Source organism: Amborella trichopoda, chromosome 3, assembly GCF_054954075.1.
Source record: "Amborella trichopoda isolate Santa Cruz 75 chromosome 3, AtrichopodaSantaCruz75HAP2 v2.0, whole genome shotgun sequence".
Taxonomy (NCBI): domain Eukaryota; kingdom Viridiplantae; phylum Streptophyta; class Magnoliopsida; order Amborellales; family Amborellaceae; genus Amborella; species Amborella trichopoda.
Genome location: NC_142338.1, coordinates 57511560 through 57522071, shown reverse-complemented (window position 1 = coordinate 57522071; position 10512 = coordinate 57511560).

Sequence of the window (10512 nt, the reverse complement as noted above, 5' to 3'; positions counted from 1 at the left end):
TATTTCTATCTGATTATAAAATTTAAAGTTTTAAAAATTGCTTCAAATCAAACGTATCTATAAATATTTAAAACTTATTAAAAAATAAACCATCATAATATCTTATATAGTACATTAATTTTAAGACTTAGAAAACTTTTTTATTCAATCTCCCTGTGAGAACCAAACAGTCGATTAGAGAATCCACCAGCACGAGTCGGATAGGCTTTTGAAGTGCACCTGACTTACTTTTACAACATGTTGTCTGGTTAATGCCTAACAAAAAAAACTTTTCAGTATTAAATTTATTCCAATTCATAGCATGTAAAACCAGAGTTTCAAAACCCAGATCAAAAGGCCGGGTAGGTCCAACTTGGCCACTAGTTGGACCGATTTCGATCGCTTATCTAGACATAAAAAATAGCCACAAAAAAATGTAAATATAAAACAAAATTATATAAGATTGATATTTTAAAATTAAAATTCAGAAGCATCTCAAAAATCCTTAAAAAAAAATCGTTTTGGTATTGGAAAAACACCTAATTGATCATCTCGACCTCAAGAAGTATGGATATATAGAGAAAAGAAAGATTTTAAGTACCAAAATTACTTCATCTTGCAACATATTTCTTGTTAACTATCTATTTTAAAGACTTTAAAATATTTATATATTTTCTTCATTTGAACTACTTTTTTAGTTTAAAATTTTAATTAGAGGTGAAAATAATTAAAATTTCAAACTCATTCAAACCACACCTTTTACATAATATTTAAAAATTTAAAAATTAAAATTAATAATAATTAAAAGAATAATGATTCTATGAGACTCTCCCACAACTATGTATGTAGGACCCTAAAAAATAGACAAAATAATATTAAGAAAGTAAAATCTCCAAATTCATTCATGAAATAAATCTTAATTTTCATCCAAACCAGACATATAATAGAGAATTTTGATCATAAGATGCAGAGAGAGAGCGAGAGATCCATGGAATGAGTAGATAGAAAACCCAAGTGGTAGAAAATATTTTTACATAAACCCTAAATCTCGATTCTTGAATGAGGTAAAGGGCTGGAATCGATGGTAGGATGCCTTGGGGTTCAAATCTACTTCTAAATGGCAGATCTATGAGGCTAATGAGACCTACGAGGGTTGTTCCCCTTTGGCTCTCGGGCTTGAGAGAGAGAGAGAGTCGTTTTGAAGGGAAAGGGCGAGAGACAGAGTAAAAACACTTTCCAACAAGGGAAAATATCTTATTATTCTTTATTTTTAACTTCTATATCTCATCAGACCCAAAAATTTAAAATATTACTAGTAAGAAAAAAGACTTCATCTTTTCTATCTTCCAACCCCCTAAACCCTTTTGACCATGTATTATTGACTTCAACAACTTATGAAATAACTATATCTATCTCTCTCTCATATCATTCTCTCTTAAAACTCCATCTCTCTCTCACATAATCGTCTCTCTCTCCAAACTCCATCTATCTCCCTAAAACTCAAACTCTATCTTTTTATCTCTCTAAAACTCCTCTCTAACTCCATTTCTCTCTCTAAAACTCCATCTCTCTCACACACATAAGAAGATGTGCTCATATTCGAGCTCAAGCTAAACCCTTTGGTTGGCAAACTCACCGAGAAGTGAAGAGAGAGACATGAAGTTTTAAAGAGAGAGATGGAGTTTAAATAAGGTGTCATTTTAGTATTTGTTTAGGTACAAAATTTGTGGTCAAAAGGGTCCAGGAGGTTGTAAGATATAAAAAATGGAGTTTGCTTATAAGTAATGTTTTTAATTCTTGAATCTCATGAGAAATGGAAGTTAAAAATATAAAATAAGGAGATATTTTCCCTTTCAAGTACACAAAGTGTGTGTAGATAGAGATGGGTATTTTCTACGTAAAGTGCATTGAAAGGGGTATTCAACGTAGGGAGAGTATATTTGTCTATAGCAAAAAAGGAAAATATTATTACAAGACTTTTTTTTTTCTTTTATTTTGATGAGACTATAAAAAAAGGGAAATAACACTGCTGACCCTCTTACACCCATGTGTATAGTATCCAAATATTGCCATTAAATTTGACATAAATTTTTTAAAAACATCAAGTTCCACGCATGGTAACTTTTTTAGAAATCTATGCTACATTAAATGATCCTCCATAATCATACATATGGACTTGAAAAGGTCTCACATAATCATTACTCTAATTAAAATGGATGGAGCCAGTGACTCCAACTATCCAAATCAATCAATTCCTATAAAAGTTGCCAAATTCTTTGACAGCATGCAAGCCCATCGAAATGAAACATATTTCCAATTTCTACTTGAAATCAAGTCAGTTTCACCGATACTCCCATTTAGATCGTTGATTCGTTCTCCAGATCGGCGATTTATAAAATATCACTAGAACGGCTAGCTCGAACTAGTGTAACATCATTTTATCCCAACCAACAATGAACTGAGCATTCCTCTCTCCACACTTTTAGCGAGTGAATTTCCGGATTTTTCCGTGGAGAAAAGGAAAATTAAGTGCACAATTATGTTCATCTTTCAACTTTCCCAAAGTTTTATACGAAAATTGTTTTATGCGGGGTTGGATCGCATTTCTACATTATGCGGTCCAAAAGTATAAAGTATCTATTTTAAAGATGGATGAAAATAGACGGGTCCAAAAGTATATATTTTAAAGATGAATGAAAATAGATGGGCCATTTAAAAACAACGGTAATTAACGGTCCATATATTTTCTTAATATAATTATTATTAAGGTTTTTCAATTTTTTCTTTTTTTATGATCTTTAACTCTAAAAATTAAGATAAAATTATATTTTAATATGTATTTATTACCAAGCCCGCATTTCTACATTATGCGGGCTGGCCGCATAGAAACCGCGTCCAAGTTTATATCCGCAAAAAATTGTCATATAGTTTGCGGTGTGCACCAAGTGGCAGCCGCATCCGCACTCCTGACCTGTGTTTGCCACGCGTACGATACGTGGTCACGGCAACGAAAAATCATACTCCCGTTTTCTGTTCTACATCAGAGAAGAGGAGAGAGAGAGAGAGAGAGAGAGAGAGGAGAGAGAAACACCAAGAGAGTGAAGCAACGGAAGAGAGAGAAGAAAGGAGAGAGGAAACCCGACTGGCGTCGTTAACCTACAGGACCATCTTGGTAATGAAATATATCACTCTGCTCCGGTCTACCACGATCCCAAAGGCACAAACCAGAGCCCTCTGCACGTTTATTTCCAGCCATCGCCGCCGAATGTACCCCGTTGACGCCGCCAGTTTCCGCCCTGAGCCACCACCGTCCCACCCCCTAAAACCAGACGCACCACCACCAAACCCACCCAACCCAGAGGCTCCAACCGGTCCACCACTACCTGAACAACCACCTTCACTTACCCCACAAGAAATCCCCCCTCCTGCCCCGAACCTCATGCCGGCAGTTCCAACTGAGCTTCCAAACGTGCCTTCGCCACAGGAGATCCCCCCATTGGTCGACCCTGGCACCGCCGCTGAGCATTTTTTGCCTTTGCTGCTGCCTTTTGAGTTTGGAAATTACATGCCGGATTGGTCTCCTGGAGGGGTGCCGATTCCTCCTGGACCAGACCTCCCAGACCTCCCGCAGCCACCAATTCCTTCCCCGCCAGTCCCTGATGTTCCGCCACAGGGACCGCCTGACAATCTTCGGCCTCCGCCGCGGAAGGGACCACCGGATGTGTGGCCGCCGCCAGATGTTCCGCCAAGGCCCCCGGATGTTCTGCTGATGGGTTATTTTATTCAGCCCTTTGGGGTTGGATTGCGGGTTTACCTGGGATGAAAGATTCATGGTAAAAAGGTCATATGGAACTCAAGTGTTTATGTCAATAGTTTATGTTTGATTCTGCCAAATGTTGGACCTTGTAGAATTTAAACCCGTATCTTTTTGTGATAGTGGCCCTCGGGACTATAATACGACCAAGGTTTTACGGCAAAATAATAAACCCTCAGCCTAAAACTTCGTACATTACAAATAACCCTCAAGGCGATATTTCTTTATGCAACTTACCCCAATGTAAGTTTTTATGTAATTTACCCCGACTTAAGTGATTCTCTAAACCACCTTATTCGCTTAATCAAACATATGGGTATGAGCACAAGAAGACGAGAGAGAGTTCCTTATTTTCGTATAAGCTGAGGACTTTGATTAGGTGTATCCTGAGGTGAGGTGAGGCTCGAATAGATGGTGCAAAGAGCATACTTTTCCATACTTGCTGCAAATTGCAGGACTGAGTTTCAGAGGCAACATTTGGGCCTTTCTTATCAGACCCCATATTGCGACTTTCTTAAATCCTGTCTTCCTTTTGGGGGGTTTTGGTGTTGGCGATGGAGTGGAAGAATGGTTTTTAGAATGGAGAAGGGAGGAGAAAAAGCGGGAAGAAACTGAAACAGATAATAGAGAGAAGGAATAGAGAGAGAGAGAGAGGAGGAAGGAATACTCGTTGAGAAGGGAGAGAATAAATAGTTTAGACGGTAGAGAAAATTAAAATATGTCCTCATCCTGTGTCTGATGTGTCCATTGTTGGACCGGGCTCAAAGGTGAGGGGTGGTGGTCGTAATTTTTAGGAAGCGGGAGCTTATTTAGTAATTGACCCTTCCCAATGGTGGTACAAGTGTTACAAGCGATATCAAATCGGATGGCTTGATGAAACGGGAGCTTATTTAGTAATTGTTCCCGACAGTGGTACAAGTGTCACAAGCGGTAAAAAAATCGGATGGCTTGATGTGTGTCGTAAAGTTTGAGATTTTTTTTAAAAAAAATTTTAAGTTTAGACAATAACATACTTTCAACCATTTGATTTGAATTCTGACGGACATTGTTTTTTTTGTATTAAAAGTAAATAGTTTTTTTATATATATATTCATAATAAAAAAGTTTTTTCAACGTTTATAGGCAAAAATGAACAGTGATTTCGTTTATGTTCTTCATTATTCAGAGTTCATCGTACAGTCGTGATTATTCGATAGTGTTTCAATTTTTATTTTTTTTATAAATCAAAATGATCTGAAATGTAGAGCGTGTGTACATATTAGTGAGGCGTATTTAATAAAAATATAAAAAAAAATATTTCGTAAAATATAAATTGAGTAAAATATTTTTATAAATTTTAAGATGTATTTTGATCAATTTATATATTGATCAAAATACCTTGATAAATTTTAAGAGATATTTTAGTTAATTTATATTTTATGAATTATTTTTTTATATATTTTTATGATATTTTTTTATTTTTTATGAACACGTGTTTCAAATTTCAGAGCATTTCAATTTGTAGAAAAAAATAAAAATTGAAACATTATCGGATAACTGTAGTTATTGGATGAATTGTTGACGGTGATGAGTATAAACGAAATCACTGTTTATTTTCGCCTATAGACGTTGCGTGGTGTTTTCTTTCCATAATATATTATCTTTCTTTCCATAATATATTATCTTATACTATTCATTTTCAAAGCCTTCATCCCGAAAGCTCGCAATGAGCAATGGAAATAGATCATTGGAGATTTTTTATGCCCGAATTGTTTTTCAGACAAGATTTTCGAGGCGAGGCTTTTCTTCTTTTCACAATGGCTAGGCATTATAGGGAGTGCATGCTGGGATCATATAATCCTACTCCTACATGAATTTGCTGGGAGACGAACAAATATTTTTTCCGCTTTAGTGGTTATGCCCGATTCTTTTAAATTTATGTCAGTTTTGATGAGAGTCGTGATTAAGCAGCAGAAATTTTGAGGCATGAGGATTGGGTTTGAGCTTCATTGTTTTACGGCAGTAACAATTTCACCGCTACTCCTCTATGAGGCTTCCAATCATGGATCAGTTTGGTCTCCAGGTCCACCACTTCCTTCTGGTATGAATTTAACTTTCTAAATATAAAGCGTGATGAGAGCACTCTTCCTAACTTTTTAAATCCAATAATCACGGCTGACGACTTGAACGTGGATTTTTATTTCCTTTCATACTTATCAATTTCTCCTATAATTATCAACATCGGATCGAACTGGTTGGACTCGGGACCAGTGTTTTGGTAGGTCTCATCCAAGTTAATAACAAAAAACCATGGTTTTGATTTTTAAAAATTGGTTCGGCCAACTCTTGCCATCTTAATGACCGGTTTGATCTTGATAGCAGTTTACTCCCTTTCTATATTCAACTCAATCATAGTTTTGACATGCTATTGCTTTGTCGATTATTTTTTTGTCGATTATTTTTTTGGACGCCTTGGTGCTTGTAGACAATTTGGACTAAGTCGGAAAAGTGGCTCGGGGCCGGGTTTGGGTCAGGGCGACACAAGTTTGGGCAACCTTTTTTTTCCTTTGGTTTTTCTTTTTTCTTTTCATTTTTTGGGCGTGTCATGGACAAGGCTAGGGCCTCTTCAGCCCCATCTGGGTGGTCGTGCTCAGCCTAACCCCACCTGGATCGGACTAGGTAACCAAGTCCAATCCTATGTTCAATCTTATATTTTCAAAGCAATTTTGCTTTAAATTTTTTATTTTGAATATTATGGGCAAGACGTACATAATTGTTTTATCATAACGAATGCCTATCAATGTTTTGAAAAAAAGGATTGGTGACCTGAATCAACTAATCTAGATTGGCAAATCGGTAGGATCCAAAAGAAAAACTAAAGTATATTACATACTTATATTATAAAATGGGTATTTGATGGTGGATTTTTATTATTTTGTCAAAATATGTAAATTCTAAGAACATATAAAATGGCTCTGGCTCTATGTAAATCTTTTTTTTTTTTTTTTTTTGTACTTTTATAATATCATTTGTGCCTATAAATATAGGGGATCTTGCCTACTCATTTTTTGTTTTATTCTTTAATTGAATTTTCTTTACATTATACTTATTTATTTCTATTCATATTCTTATAGAAATGAAGTTGGACAAGTCAAAGGATCAAAGAGTTTTTTTTCTTGATTTTTTATTGTCTTTTTTGTGTGGGACTCCCCAAAGTTTGCGACATTTACTCTGTTAATTTTTTTATTTTTTCTTTTTCCTTTGATTTTTTAAAAATTACAAAAAATCCTAAAAATAAACTTCATATGCAACTTACCCGAACTGAAATTTTTTTTCACTTTTTGCCTCAAAATATACTTTCCTAACAAATATCTCTCAACTAAAAAGAATGTACATTTTTTTAACGAAAATACCTTTTTTTGTACATAAAAATTCAATTTTGGACTGACATTCAGGAAAGCTTACACATAATACCAAAAGCTACATGAGCTGCCATATCGCCATGTACCAATTGCGGGACCCAACTTAAAAAAAGTTTTGGACTGCCTTCATTATCTGCCGGACTGCATATAGATGTGCTATATCACAAATATAGAATTTCCGGACTGCACGTATAAAAGTGCTAGACGACCATATAAATCTTCCAGCATGTTTGCTAGACGACCATATAAATCTTCCAGCATGTTTGTCCTGAAAAAAAGTGTGGACCGTCATAGGGATCTGCTGGACCGTCTTTTGTCCATAAAAAAAGTGGTGGACTTCAATGTATATTTTCTAGACCGCATGGTTATCCATAAATAATAGTGCCGCACTGCCACATAGATCTGCCGGGCGACACTTTTTCCTAAAGGAGAGAGAGGTGTCGGTAAAAGTCAATAAATGGTAGTTTGGTCTTTCTTTTATTTTATTTTTGGCTGGGCGGTATTTGCTAAGAATTTAATTGGGAAAAAGCGAAAACTTTGAGCGGGAGTAAGGTGCATAAGAAACGTCTTCTTGGGGTGTTATTGTAAATTTGGCTAAAATCTTCTTTCGTCCTAAAGTAGGTTAAAATCAAGCATACTATATTAGTGTTGTCTTTATCTTTTAGCCGGCTAATAAACACCTCCCCTTTATCTTGAGATGAGTAAGAAAGTCGAAGGTTTCTTAAAAAAAAATTTGTGTCTAATTAACGACACTATGACAACCACCCATTTTAAAGTGTAAAAGAAAAAAATTGGTTGTTCATCATGTAAAAGTTAAACGAAAAAGTTTAGTTAAACCTTCCTGTACTTTCCCTACAACATAGAATAACTATCCTTCCTCTACCATCCAGCTATTCAATTTTGATCAAGAGAGCCACTCACCGTTTGATCTTAGATCCGACGTCTCAAAATATTCTATTTTTAGTTTTTTTTATACAAATTGTATGAATATAAAATTTGGTATGTGCCATCTTCTCATTGGGGTGTACCTATAAACAATATTAAAAATAAAATTTCGATAAAATATGATGACCAAAATACCGTTTGAATTTTTTAAGGGTATTTCGGTTATTTTATAAAAATATTTTTTACTTTTTATTTTTATTTTTCGCTAGTGCGAGTTTAATAGAGGATTAGACATCCAAAATTTGGTGTCAAAATAGTTTATAGAAAATAAATAAAAAATAAAATAGTATAAAATAGTGTAGAGACATGACATTGTGATTGGGGCAATCTTGGTCCTCTCATCTAGGATAAAGGGAAGTATATAAGTTTTATGCTTTAGGGGAAGTATAGAAAGCTTACATAGGGAAAATTTTGTATGTCCAATCATCTATTAAACTCGTGGTAACAAACAATATAAAAAATATATTTCCAATAAAATAAAATGATCAAAATACCCATAAAAGATTCAATGGGTATTTTGGTCATTTTATTGTATCAAAAATTTATTTTTAATAACTTTTATAAATGCGCCCCAATGAGAATATAGCACGTATCAAATTTCATATTCATACAATTTATACAAAAAAAACTAAAAATAAAATACTTTGAGACATTTGATCGAATATCAAAGGGTGAGTGGCTCTCTTTATCAAAATTGACAGCTAGAGGGTAGGGAAAGCATAGACTTCTATGCTGTAGGGGAAGTACAAAAACCTTTCCCAAGTTTATATAAGGTTTGCAACCATAAAATGTAAAATTAAAGATGTACTGGAAAAATCCATAAAAAAAAAATTAATATTGAAAAAGCCTCTAATTAATCATCTCGACATCGAGATGTAAGAATATTAAAAAAAAAAAATATTTTGAGTCCCATAAATAGTGCATCTTGCAACACATTATCTACACCGTCCATTTTCAAGATTTTTATATGTTTATAGATCTACTTGATTTTAACTATTTTTGGAGTTTAAAATTTAATAATTAGATATGAAAAATAGATTTTTAGATAATCTTAAGAATTTTTTACTCCAAAATTATATGTTATGATAAAATTTGGAGGTGCACCTTAATTGGATTGTTTAAGGTTGCAACCTTGTAGAAACCACGCCCAAAGTTAAACGTTCTCTCTATAGGCAATTTAAAAGTTTATATAAGGTTGCAACATTAAAATGTAGAATTACTGATGCACCTCAAAAATACATCGGAAAAGGTTGTTTTAATGTTGAAAGACTCTCTAATTGATCATCTTGACATCGAGATGTATGAGTATATTAAAAAACAAAATTTTAAGTCCCACAAATAGTGCATCTTGGAACACATTATCTAGGTGGTCCATTTTCAAGATTTTCATATGTTTATAGATTTATTTGATTTTAATCATTTTTGGAGTTTAAAATTTTATTATTAGATATGAAAATGGGTTTTTAGATAATCTTAAGAATTATTTACACAAAAAATACATGTTATGTTAAAATTTGGAGGAGCTTTATTTGGAAGGGTTAAGGTTGCAACTTTATAGAAACGACACCTATTTAAATATGAGAAAAGTTTATATAGAGCCGAAGATCTAAACAATCAAATTAGAGCTTACTTCAATTTTTTCATTAGAAGATATTGTTTTGATGTCCAAATATCTTCAAATTGATCATCTTGATATTGAACATGAGAAAGAAATGGAATTCAAGTTTTGAAAATAGTGTATTTTGTAATGCATTTTTGGACTTTTAATTTTCAATATTTTCAAGTTTTCATAAATCTGTCGATCAATACTATTTTTTAAGCTCTAAGCTTTATAAATAAAAATAAAAATATATTTTAAGACCATCGCAAAGATTTTCAATGTTTAAACCACATTTCTCGATACTATTTTAATATGGGTGCGGTTTGTATAGAGGCTAGGCTCTAAACAATCAAATTAGAGCATACCTTCAAATGGTGTCGAGAAATGTGGTTTCAATACTGGAAATATTTGTGATAAAAGGGTGCGGTTTGTATAGAAAGTAGGCTCTAAACAATCAAATTAGAGCCTACCTTCAAATAGTATCGAGAATGTGGTTTCAACACCGGAAATCCTGTGTGATAGCCTTAAAATATATTGTCCATCTTTATTTATAAAATTTGAAACTTAAAAAATACTATAGATCGATAGATACATAGAAACTTAAAAAATTTGAAAATTAATGATTGAATACACTATTTTCAAAAACTTGAAATCCATTTTTTTTTTAGACTTCAAATCAACTTTTTCCTTTTTAATTATCCTCGCAATGAAAAAGTGGGAAGGATTGATTCCGGTCTCCAATTACACGTCAAACCAAAAGAATACAACAAATC